This window comes from Wyeomyia smithii, chromosome 1, assembly GCF_029784165.1.
Source record: "Wyeomyia smithii strain HCP4-BCI-WySm-NY-G18 chromosome 1, ASM2978416v1, whole genome shotgun sequence".
Taxonomy (NCBI): domain Eukaryota; kingdom Metazoa; phylum Arthropoda; class Insecta; order Diptera; family Culicidae; genus Wyeomyia; species Wyeomyia smithii.
This window is the reverse complement of record NC_073694.1, coordinates 205,818,351-205,831,781: the sequence shown is the minus strand read 5'-3', so window position 1 is coordinate 205,831,781 and position 13,431 is coordinate 205,818,351. Positions and strand designations below refer to the sequence as shown.

The following is a 13,431-nucleotide window of genomic DNA, read 5'->3' as shown; positions in this document are numbered from 1 at the left end:
CTGCTGGTACCTACCGTCATATTTTACTCAACAAGAACACTGAGAATCGTCACGGCAAGATGAGAGCTTGCCACCACCAATACCAACAGCCAAACCATCGAAATCGAGCATAAAGGTGGCCGAGATTCTCATAATAAATTTGAAATTCGTTGCAAGCCAAATATACTTTACGACCCGGCCGTGCGCGAACACACACACATACACAGTATGGTATGAAACGCAAAAGGACCGCTTCTCGCTCTGACGCATCGCATGCCTCGCAAAAGTTACATTTATCTCTTTTTATCGTAATTGATTGTTATTGTTGTTTCACGCGGTCGTCACTTGGTAGTTTATGTGCGAGAATCCTCTCAAGATCGGCCGCCTCGTCGGGCCTGGCCTGGCCAGCAGCAAAATGCATTGGAAGGGGGTGTGGAAATGATAGTCGCAGTGGGTTTGCGAGGGGGGATCAAAGCGGGGTAGCGCCCGTGTGTCCAATCTCATCGTCGTATTTTATTGCTACAGGGATTCTCCCGCTTCACATGTGAGCTCTCGGCTGTTCGCACACAATTCACCGGAGTGAACAGCAGAGAAATCGTATTTTATGGTTTTAGTTTGATAGAAATCGTAAAGAAATAAACATCAATTAGAAAAGCATAAAGAAACACAATAAAAAGTACACAGTTGAGCGGCTGTCGCATTTGGATTTTCTGCTCTCCGGTGGCTTGTCGATTGTTGCGTTTTGCTCCTCAGAAGACGAAACCGACTAAGGGAAAGGATAGACAATCATAACAAATCGTAAAATTTTATAGTTATTGTAATTTACGAGGTGTTTACGATGCCGGGGTTTTAACGCCTAATCGCAACCAGCAGGCAGACACCGACCAGTGCCGGAAAAAGGTTAATTGTTTGCCGTTCGGACACGTGGAACCAGAACCGGTAATGAGCGGCAAACAAGTGCTTATCTTATCGTAAAACTACCAACCGTGTGAAAATCCCGTCCGCATTAACATTCGCGCACTGATTCGCGACCAAGTGCAAGCAAGCAAAAAGCAAGTGATTTCTAAATGCAACGGTGAGTGTTACTGCTGTGTTCCTGAAAGAAGCCAAAATTTATCTAAGTAGCAAAATATTCGCAGCGAAATATTTTCGGGGGGAAAATTGTGCAATGGTTTGTTTATTTTGAAGGCTAGCATAGAGAAAAAAACTGCTGGTTCTTGTTTATTTTGTGTTCTTAAGTTTTTAAATCTGCGAAAAGAAAAAAAAATCTACTGCGAATAGTGTGTACAGTGAGAAAGTGGGCAAAAGGTGTACTTAAATCGAAAAAATATACACTGTTTTAAGCGTAGAAATCCTAAACCCAAATAGTTCAAACAGAAAAACTTGATTCTTGAGTAGTTCATTATTAGTAGATGTTAGAGTGAAATTAGCCGTACTAAAACTTCTGCGTGACTATAGTTGGTAAGTATTATAACATTGTAAAATCATATTTATTACCGACGGAGAGACACATTCAAATTCAGTTATTATATTTTGGTAAAATAACATAAAGCGATGCAACATATTTAAATCTGAAGAAATTTTTTCTAAAAGCGATTTATTCCGGCTGATTTGCATTTAAAACTCCGTTCTACATAAGAAACTTTGAAAAAATGGATATGTACTAACTGAAATTTTTATAACGATTCTTATTTATAGTCTAATCGAAGTTTTTTACGCCGAAAAGACAGCATAAATAGAATTATTTCACACTCTTGTTTCGAACAATTTTTCAATAAATCGGTAAACGTGGAAGGGTAAAAATTGGACACAATTTCAAGAAGAGCGTCCAGTGATAAATAGTCTCATTAAAAGATTCGACTGGATTTGAAATATACTGAGGAGAACCATTTCAATACACAATTTTCAGCCAATTATATTTTTTTTGGAATTTTGGGGATGAATGGCACTTGTAATTGACGATGAATCTGCAAAGGAAGTTGAAACGAATAATGGTGGATGCTTCTGCGAACCAAATTATTTTTGAATGATAAAATCTGGATATCACAATTGTATGGGAGAGCTGGCCGCCCACAGAGCCACGGGGATAACACGCTATCAGTCTAAAGGTTGTCCAACATCCAAAAATCATATTAAAAGTTCAATTTTTTCTAAAATGTGCTTCTTTTAATAATATTGTCAGTATTTTTAACTCCTAAAAATTTGCTTCATAAAATATCACTTCTATAAAACCACCCAGCAGCATGTTTCTACTGTCATGGTTCTTTTGAAAGTAGGAACATTCCTATCATAGTGGCCTTCTATCGGAAATGAAACTGGTGGTACTGGTTTGTTAGTCAACGGGTTTGTAATCCTGTGTGAAGCCGCTTTCCCGTCGGTGATTTTTTGGCAGAATTTCGTTGCAAATAGACATTGGAGGAAAGTAAAATGAAAAATCCATTTCTAGACACCATTGAACGAGAGCAAAGTTTTGATAATTAGTCTTGTACTTTAACGTGCTTCGTTTTTCGTTTAACAAAATTAGTTCAGTTTCAATAAATTTTAAACAGAATAAAATAATACTCTTGATTTCCCTTCATTCCCATATTCGCTGATGAAGTAATACACATCACAATCATTTCTACAATACTGACAGGACCTCCAATTCATTGGTCAATTTCACTGATAACATGGGACAATTGTTGGCCCTGACTCCTTTCTATGATTTTTTTTTCATTTCTTTTCACACAAAACTACATCAAATCATTGGAAAAGATGATCTGATCAGATAAGTTTTGCAGGAGATGCATAAAAGATAGGATAAAGTCAAAAAAATTGAATTTTATTTATCATTGCTTGTAAACAGATGGCGCCAGCAGTAAATGCTGATTAAACTTCCAAGCTGAGATCATGATAAACAAACCGCTTTAACATTTCAATGATTCTATTGTGTCGGCCTAAAAAGTAGTGAGGGGCAAAAGTTTGCACCTAATTGTTTTTGCAACAGAATAAATGTAAAACAAACTATCCAAAAATTCGATTTTGTTGCTAAGGGGTACCAGAGGTTCATTTTGCCATCTTCAAAATGTGTTATCTGATTTCTTTGATTGAATTTTTAAGAAGATATACTTGAATGTGAACTTTTTAAATCTAAACTAAATTTTAAAGGCTAATTTTGCACGATTTTTTTCTCAACATATATTTGACACGTTGTTTAACGACGTCTAATGTCTTAATTTTGAGACAATCTTAAAAACTAAGAGCATATTTTTTATCCTCGCTCCCGTCTACTAGCTAAGTTTAGTTCTAGTTCTCATTTTTTTAAGTCGATGGTTCGTTGTTTACTGAGTATCTTGATGTTCCACTGAGCCAGGAAATCATGAAAGGGAATTCTTTTCAGCTGCTATATGTCACAATTCAAAATCCTCTCTCTGCATCCTTATGCTAATACCATTCATCTTAAAGAATACATTTATTTAAAATCCAAGCTGAGGATTAGAATTGAAACTTCAGCATTTGTTGCTATATATTCTTGGTAGCGTATGAGTATTTCACAATCCCGATAACACTCGACAAAAGTGAAGAAATATGTGGCCCTGAAGCTCAAAATAATTGCCCTAGAAAGATTATAGTTTTTTAACAATTCCTGTGAATTTAAGTGACCTTAGCGTATGCAGAAGTGCATCGGAGTGCCACATAGTAATTGATCTCCGGGTTCGTCGCTTCAACGTTATGTTTACGAGAAAACTCATTTAAGTCTCTGAAAAAGTTATTTGTTCTAGGGGCTCCAAAACTCACAGAAATGGCTAAAAAACTATTATCTTTCATTGTTTCCTAGTTTGAGCCCTAGGGCCCAACCTCTGTTCACCAGTCTTGAAGACACATTTTTTTCGAAATATCTTCTCCTGTAATCTATTTGTTGGTAATATATGACAAACGGAACGAGGCAAAACTGCGTCCTCTCTTATAATGTAACTGGCTAGAAGGCCTTCCAACGAAACTTCTCCAAGGAATTATGAGTGGCAGATGGAATGAAGCTCGGTATAGTAGAGCAGTAGGCTTGTAAAAAGAAAGCTAAAAATCATTTCACACAGGCACGATAAATAATAAACATGTTACTTTTCAATAGCGGTATTTCTAATAATAAAAATGCGGAATAAAGCAGACACCCGGGCATATCTCACAATAGATCAACGATTCTGGTCGTATTGAGGAAGTCCTTACAGGGAAAAAATTCTTATCTTTTAAAAAAAATTTTTTTTAACTCTCTTTGTATCACAAGTTCTTGTTCAAAAACATCGTTATTCAGGATAGGTGAACACATTTTTTTCCTTACGGCTGCAGAACTTTCGCCCCACAATGAGTTTTCCATCTGGTTTAATTTCTATGACAATCGCCAAACTGCGAAACAAATTCACCCCCCAATTACGCAAGAATTTTAAGATTCTGTTATTTCCGAGCTTCTTAGTTTTCGGATGAGTAAATTGTAAAAGTTAATTGTATAATGTCTGATTTTGTGTAATCTGTGTAATTTGCGGGAAAAGTTTATTTTCCATTTCATTCAGAGAAAACGACGTCTGAAGCGCATCGAGAGTTAGATTTTTTTGAAATGCTGCTTTTAGTGAAACCACGTGTTAATTCCGCCGCTTTGAAGACAGTAGTTTCGATGTTGACTATTGTCCGTGTAAAGTAAGGTTAAAAACCTTCGAAGACGCTGAATTGAAGTAATTGCTCCATGATGAAACGCAGGAACAGCTTGCTGAGGTATAAGAAATTAGTCAAGCCATTTACAACCGATTGCATGCTTTTGAAATATGTCAAAAATATGGCGCACCTAATGATTGGCTTTCGTGTGACAACACACGGACAAGTAAAAGTCAACAGAAGAAAAAAATAAAATTTTATGTAGAACTTGGCACAATAGCATAATTCAGTGAATATAAGCAGCAAGATGTGTTGACTAAGCTTTAATTGGTTGCATTCAAATTGCAAGTTTCTAAATTTTGTTTTCTAAAACACTGTCGTCCAGCATAAAAAAAAGGAACGTGATCTGAGCAGAAAAACATTTTTATCTTGAATACAATGCCCATGCGAGTAACTATTCTAGGCTTTAAGCTACAACATCAAAAACAACGAAAAGAATTTGTTCTCTGTTGTTGTCGGGGTCCTATTGAGCCCTATTGAGAAATAATCTTATTGCAACATTATTTAAGTAACCATGGAAGGTATTTTTATTGAGCATCTTTAGAGGCTGGATTTAAATATTCAGAATAGGCGAGGTTTCTATTTAATTCTAGTATAACAAAATGAATACCGCTTGAAAGTGTCAGTAGATACGTATTTCGATGATTACCTATAACTATCATCAGTGCCTGTGTGGTTATTCACAATATTCAACCATGAAAGGATTTATTTGATTAGACTGATTTGTACTACTTGTCCAGAGCGATTGCAAAGTGTGAACTAATTACAGAAAATTTTACAATTGAAATGAGATAACTGAAGGTTTGAAAGGGGTATTGAGATTAGGTAATGTTTCCATTTGATTCTACTACAATATTACACACAAATTATGGGCATTTTAATATTTTAATGGTAGAGAATACTTTTTACGTATTTATGAGACTCTCTTCAAGTTGTAGGTAACATGACAGTTTTAGAAGAAAAAACATGAATATTGTTGTACAATTGTGAAACCTTTTAAATAAAAAAAATTACAATAAAACATTATCAGCAAATACTGCACGTACAAAAAAATATTTTATACCGGATGGCAACTTGTGAGAAATTGTAGTATTGTACTTTTATAATACTGCTGTGATAAAAGGAAAGATTCAATATAAAAACTAAGCATTATAAATGTGAGAAAGCTTGTGATACGTTTTTATCTACCCAACAAACATTTTGGTTCATATAGCTTAACCCCAATTCTGTTCAAATTCTATAGTCTGTAATAATGACCACATAAAATGCATAGAATGCCGGTGTACAAATCTTAAAGTCCGTATGTTCATTTAAGAAAATAAATTCCTTGCCTTAATTTTATTAAATACCGTAGACCTGTTTTACAACTTTGATTTTGCATCATGAGTACCTTCAATTTGATACACACATACGTACATTAGGGTGGGACAAAAAGCAATGTTAGCTCCCACGCACTTTTTGTGCTCCTTATGGGCCCCATAGGGGAGGATTGTACAAAACGCACCAGTAAGGCATTTTCGCGATTTACAGCGCTTCTAATCATTTTCAAGCGACATTGAACGTGTAGGATGATTGTAGGATCTTTCTATTGCATGTTTATGACGAAGTTAATTCCAAAATACTCGATTTCAATGTCTTTTTTGTTAAAAATTACCATTGCCATCAAACAGGCCCGTGGCCAAAACGCACCACAACAAAGGCCAATATGCTCCAAAGCAGAAGGCTAACATGCCACTAGCAGAAATCAGTACACGAAGTGAGAAGTTATTGAAGTCTCAGAAGTAAAATCAAAAGCAATGGAACGGTCAAGCAATCGCGTGCAAGCGCTTCTTAGTGCATTCTGCCCCAATTTGAATTTTGATCGTTTTTCGGTAAAAGTTAACGAAAGTCAGTGAAATAAGTTTATATAATCATAGTATTACGAATTTCAAATATGTAAAGGTTAGGGGAATCACATTTTTTTGTATTATTTACAAGTTAGTTAATCATAAAAGCTTATATAAAATTCATGAATAATTACATGTTTGACAGAGCCATAACGAATTGCGCAGTTTTTTAAGTAATTTAGTAATTATGACACACTTTTTTATATGAGAAGTGTAGAAAAGCTGGATTTTTATGAGAAAAGCAAAGAAATTTGTCATAAAAAGCCACATGTGTGAGTATTTTGGGGAATTAATAGCATGGGCCATCTTACCCAACTGGTGCGTCTTGTACGGTTCTCCCCTAACAACTGTGTACCTTTTCAGATCAATCGGTGAAACTATATATTTGCGCCCGATTTTAAAAGGAAAATCCACTTCTTCAAAACTTATTCTCTAGGGATGTCCAGTTCGCTCCTAAAAATATATCGATACATGATATTTGTAGGAAATTCTCCTGGGAAAAATTCTTCTAAAGACCTAAGGTTATTTCCCTAAAACTGATTCAATATCTGACGAACGGCTCACCATTGAATGTTTCCAGCAACACTGCTACAGCATGCTGCTATTGCAAACTTGCTTAAAGATAAGAAATAATTTTGAGTGGAATTGAGTTTGAAGTGTGATTTTTCCTCATCTGTTTAAAAAGGTTTACGCGATATCATTTCTTATCACATGGTTGAATTCGCAACAGCAGCATTCTGTAGCAGTATTGCTAGTAAAATTCAATGGTGAGCCGTTCATCAGATATTCAATCAGTTTGAGGGAAATAACTTTTTCCACAAGTATCGTGGCGCCCAACGGTCTTCAGAAAAGTTTTTCCCAGGAAAATTTTCTACAAATATCATGTATCGATATACTTTTAGGAGCCAACCGGACATCTCCAGAGAATATGTTTTGAAAAAGTGGATTTTCCCATACAAAATCGAATGGAAACTTTAATAATCGAGCGCAAAAATAAAGTTGCACCGATCGATCTGAAATTTACTCAGTTGTTGAAGGACCTATAAGAAACACGAAACACGTGTCCCAGTCTAGTGTACATTCTAAATCAGAGGACTCCTTTGCTGAGTAGTTATATGGAACGAACTCATTTTCAAAACAGTTGCCCAATGGCACCCTATTTACCCGGTACAATTTTTAGTGAACGTAGAATTATAGCAACATTAAACCGAGAAAACCTTTCGATACTCTAAAAGTCGAAAGTATGATTGATAAATGAACTTCACTGCAATATACGATGATAAGCAAAGATCTAAAATGACTTCCTTGGAGAACTTCATCAGCAAAGCCACCAATATATGAATCTAGTTCGTTACTGCCTAGCAAAAAAATTTTCTCGGACCTAAAATTCAAAATTCGATTGAAGTTATTACTAAGCGAAAATGGGAAATATGTGTGTAAAACGTCAGTCAAAAAGCGCTGCTTCGTATCACAAACAATTATAGATATGAACCCAATTTTTTGTGCTAGTTACAGCCATACTTTCGAGGGATGGTATGGAGGAAATTATAGAAATTTTCAATGCAGGATTGGATATTAGGAATATGTTTTAAAATTTTACAATAAATAAAAAACCAAGCGTTGTGAATGGGCAATTCCAGTTAGAAATCAATTTGTCAGGCAAGGCAATATAATTAGGAAAGAGTAAGAACATCGAAAGAAGGTGAGTATATCATAGCAGTAACATTTTGTACCATACGTGTTACAAGTCAACAAAATTGACGATTATATTACACTGAATTCTTTTTTACGCGACTATTTTACGGTATTTTATTTTACACGGTTTGTGATATGAGTAACATTTTTACACACACATGCACACACATAACACGTAGCGGAAGATTTTGTCGATTTGTTTAAAATTACGCGATTTTTTTGTACGGACGCATCAATCGCGTAAAAAAGAGACCATTGTATTGTTCGATATAACTTTTGGTTTTGTTTCAAGTTAAATACCATCCAAATTTTTAACTTTTTCACGTTGGATTGCAAACTGTGATTGAGTGAAATTGTTAGTAAGAAACAACGTGCGCCTCCATCGGTCAATAATTTCTTATTTTAATTATATTTGAATCATTATTTTTTAATAAATGTCGTAAGTTTTCATGTAAAATTTTATTTGTATTTCGATTAGTTGAACGAATAATAATTTTCCGGTACTTTTAAAGTAAATCTATAAAACTTCGTGAGACGATTCACGAAAGTATATGGAATTTAGAGCGTTCATCATGGCAAAGTAGAAAGTTAATCAAGATGAACAGGGTAGACAAACAAGTTTTTCTCGCATATTTTTTGCGGAGTTTTCAGTCATATTAAGTTCAATAAAATTACAAAGTTTTTCAACTCAGCTACTTATTTTAACGCAGTTTTTATTTTGTGATTGAAAATTCTTTGCTGCACACTTTTGTACTATATTAGTGTAATATCCACTAACAGAAAAAATAGTAGATATAGAATATGTAATTGGTTGGCAATTTTGATAGGTCCAGGTCAGGGCTGGACAAAGTCATTTTCAATTGAAAATCGTCAGGCGATAGTAACGCTGTTAACCTTCGCTTTAAAATAAAAAATATTTATTTCATTTTCCGGCACTTGGTGAGTGACCTGAAAATTACCCGAAGGTTTAGTTTATTTTTTATTCACAACCATTTTATTTGGTACTTTCCTGCCAAGGAAAACACTACCATCGCCAATACCAGTTTCATCTGAATGGCTACGAAGCGGGGGAGTTATAATGGATCAAAACTTGCATGATGTATATGAGCCGTTGAGAGCAAAAGTGGTATATGTGCCATTAAGTAAATTAAGGAGACCCGATAAACGAAAACACCCAAATAGTAAATTGTTTTCAACAATTTTTCCCAACATAACTGCACTAAATCATTGCTGGAAAGGTTTCAAAAGACGGTACATGAAAGCATAACGAGTTCTGGTTGAGAAACTTACACAAACTTCAATGGAGAAACATGTACCACTTTTGTTCTATGGGAAAAATAATGACAACCAGAAAACGTTGAGAGCAGTAGTGGTACATGTCCAGTCTAAGCATGAAGGATGCATCTGCTCGCTAATCTTAAAACATAGAACATTCATGTCTTCAGCATAGTTGTTCAAGTGATTGAGTACTATAGAATGATGATCTGTTTGTTAAGGAATTCTGTCACTTTGTGGCACTAGCGTATATGTAACAGAAGACATTCTAAATAATCTAGATCGACTGGGGCCAATTCAAAGAAAAATACCCTGGTATCTTTAGCTATTTGGTCGATAATAACTACACGATGAACCCAGGTTCAACTTTCGGTAGACTACCGGTTGCCCTCCGGATCCAGAAATACCGTAGAAGAGGAAAACTGAAAATAATATAACTCTGGTATAAGTTAACAGATCCCGGCTTTTCTTTGATATTATGGTATATTTTTGCATGTGATAGTTTCGAAAAAAAAAACACGAAAAATTCTAGGAGCTGTTCATTAAAGCAGACAGTGTATGTAGTTAGAGGAGCGACAAATGAGTGAACTGAACATATGATACAGCCTTGGAAAAATATACACCGTAGCCAAATGGGACTAGGACCTGTTTTCCAAAATTAATCTCGTTTACGGTAACTCCGGATCTTTCGGAGGGCTATCTGATGGGAAATTTGAGTAACATTCTGCCATGAGATCATTTATTTTCGTCTGGGAGTGGTTTAGAAAAAAGTGGGACTGTTTTTAAAATCAATCTCTTTTATGGTAGTATCGGTGGTTCACGTGGTGGCCATTTTGGAGCATATTTCGTTAAAAGATCATTTTCCTTCTAGAATTGGTCTCGAAAAAAAAAACAGGAAGGTTTAGAAACACTTTTGAAAATTGACATTTTACGCTAGTTCCGGATCTTTCGGTGAAATCATTTCGTTTCTAGTCAATCCCGCAGAAGCAGTCTTGTAAAAATTAGGAAGCTCTAGGATCACTTTAGAAAATTGACCTCAATTACGGTATTTCTGGAACTTCCGGAAGGCTATCGATGGCCTGCCTAAAGCCAAACCTGGATCCAGTGTGTAAATATATATCTATATCAAAGACCTCAGAGAGTTATCTTCTAAATTGGCCAGAGCATACGAGTTGATACTGAAATAGATAAAACTATTCCTCTTACAAAATAGTCACGGGTACACTAGCCCCACGTAGTGAGAAACATCCAAAACAGACAGATCTTCATCTGAAAGTACTCAATCACTTGACCAACTTTGCTGAAGACATGATTGTTCTATATCCTAAGATCTTCGACTTATAATTCATCTATCATGTACAGACTGGACATTAGGGTGTCCCAAAATTGCACAAGTCTGGGGCTCACCCTCCAGATGATAGAAAATGGTGTTACGAACAAATTTTTGTTCGGCGGTAGCTCTAAAAAATGCTGTTTTCAACTGGCCCCGATGACTTTTTTGAAAAAATCTGTTTTTCTTATGTTAGATCCAAAAAACATGTCCAGTTATTCAATTTTCCATGAAACCTAATCCTTTTATATTTTTTACAGTTTCCTTAGGGTCTAGACTGTAAGGAAAAAAATCGTTTCGGATTGATCATCGTCAATTTATTTTCCTAAAAAAAATCTATCGTTTGGAAAAGAGATTTTTAAGGTATACTTAGACATTCAATCAATAAAAGTGGGTATTAAACCTCATGCTCTCACCAACTGAATGCCATTAAAAGTTGGAAAATTTTATGGGGAAGAACATTGCCAAAGACGACTTGGCTCTGAAATAACTTGATTTTGAGTTATTCGTGATTTACTGTGGAATAAAAAGTTACATTTTGATGTTTTCTAATACTAAAATGTTCATCTGCCGTATCATATAGTATTATAATTTCAACTAAATCTCCTGCTACTCAAGAGGTTCGTTCTGCAGGGTCATTGATAACTGTTAAGCTTCAACACTTCGATTTGTCATCAAGATAATAATTTTTTTCTATCCAGGCCTTGGGATCTTCCTGAATAAAAAAACTTGATACCAAACCGCAGTCTATCGAAAAAACTTTAGTGACTTCTCTGTGAGTTCACAAGGTTTTACAGACGAAAATTTCTTCACTCTTGAATTGTCGTTTCCACTGCGCACTTTTTTCAAGTTTTGTACCACCTCCTCTCCCAGCTGGTCTCGAGGTACAATGCTGGCCTAACAAGCCAGTCGTCGTAGGCTTTGCTTTGCACCAAGGCTTTGCTTTGCTTTTTACCACCTTCTCTTCGAGTCATCATTAACATTTTTTTCGAAAAATACCAGGCTAACATTGACATCCGGAAGATACCACAAGTGCAGTCTGCAGACCCGGCACCGTACCGAAGTCACCGGAGATTGCGGGTTCGAGTTTCATCTGAATAAGTTTTTTTTTTCTAATTTTAAGTCGCACTTTCTGTCCTTGTTCATTTTTCGCATCCTCGTTAAATTACATACATCTCCTCCGCTTTAGTAAACTTGATAATATTTATTCAATTTTTTCACTCGACCTTGATTATTGTAGGCAAACATTGAAACTCAACTTTTTATTTCACAGTAAATCACAAATCTAGAGAAACATTTCAAAAGGTCCTATCTGCTTTGAACGATTTTTTGATCGATCACCTTCATTCAATCTCCACAACTTACTAAACAACTTATGACACGTTATTTGCACAAGTTGATAGCGGAGGGATCACTCTAGTCTTCTGAACGAAAACATCGCTTGGGAGAGTTACTGAAGCTGAACCATTACCAAAATAAAAAGACGCTGCGGAAAAACTATAAAGCAGATAGGACCTTTTGAAATGTTTATCTAGAAATAACTCAAAATCAAGTAATTAAAGAGCCATGTAGTCTTTGGCAATATTCTTCCCCATAAAATTTCCCAACTTTTAATGGCATTCAGTTGGTGAGAGCATTAGGTTTAATACCCACTTTTATTGATTGAATGTCTAAGTATACTTTAAAAATCTCTTTTCCAAACGATAGATTTTTTTTAGGAAAATAAATTGACGATGATCAATCCGAAACGAATTTTTTCCTTACAGTCTAGACCCTAAGGAAACTGTAAAAAATATAAAAGGATTAGGTTTCATGGAAAATTGAATAACTGGACATGTTTTTTGGATTTAACATATGAAAAACCGATTTTTTCAAAAAAGTCATCGGGGCCTGTTGAAAACATCATTTTCTAGAGCTGTTGCGGAACGAAAGTTGGTTCGTATTACTATTTTCTATCATCTGGAGGGTGAGCCCCGGACTTGTGCAATTTTGGGACACCCTACTGGACATGTACCACTTTTGCTCTCAACGAAATGGTGATTATGTTAATTACCAAAAATTGTTCTGGCTATAACTTTGGTTTGAGTTATCAGAGCTCGGTTTTTCTTGGATATTCTAGCACGTTATTGCACTCTGCATCAATTTAAGCAAAAAACACAAAAAGTGTAAAAATGGCACATGTACCACTTTTGCTCTCAACGGCTCATATAATGAATGCCATCACATGTCATTTAACTTCCACATATCCATCGCCGTCTTACCTATTGTTTGGAAATAATTGAAGCACAATCGCTGGCCAACACAGATTTTGCCCTAGCGCTCAAACTAGAAAAATATGAGAGACTGAAGCTTTTTAATCATTTCTGTGAAATTTGGTGGCCCTAGCGAGCACGGATGACGTCAAATGGTCGCAGAATAATTGCTCATAAGATTCGTTGCTTCTACATTTACTGACGAGAAAACGTCATTCAGGTCTCTGTGGACTTTCGTGCTGGTTAAAGGCACCACAGGAACGTTTAAAAAGCTAAAATCTTCCTATTTTTCAGTTAAGCTCTATGGCGAATCTATGTTGACAGCTGGTTG

The 13,431-nt window shown here is 35.6% G+C and overlaps 1 protein-coding gene across 2 annotated transcripts in view; it reads left to right on the top strand.

The window, feature by feature from the left end:
- Positions 1 to 586: 586 nt before the first annotated feature.
- The window catches only part of LOC129730392 (homeotic protein antennapedia), a 215,350-nt gene continuing 202,505 nt past the window's right edge, over positions 587 to 13,431 (top strand). Inside the window, exon 1 of one of the 2 annotated variants that reach the window (XM_055689707.1) lies at positions 587 to 1,440. The gene's annotated coding sequence lies outside the window, so the exon portion shown is untranslated. The remainder of the gene's footprint in view (positions 1,441 to 13,431) is intronic. The other variant, XM_055689698.1, reaches the window with a different exon arrangement.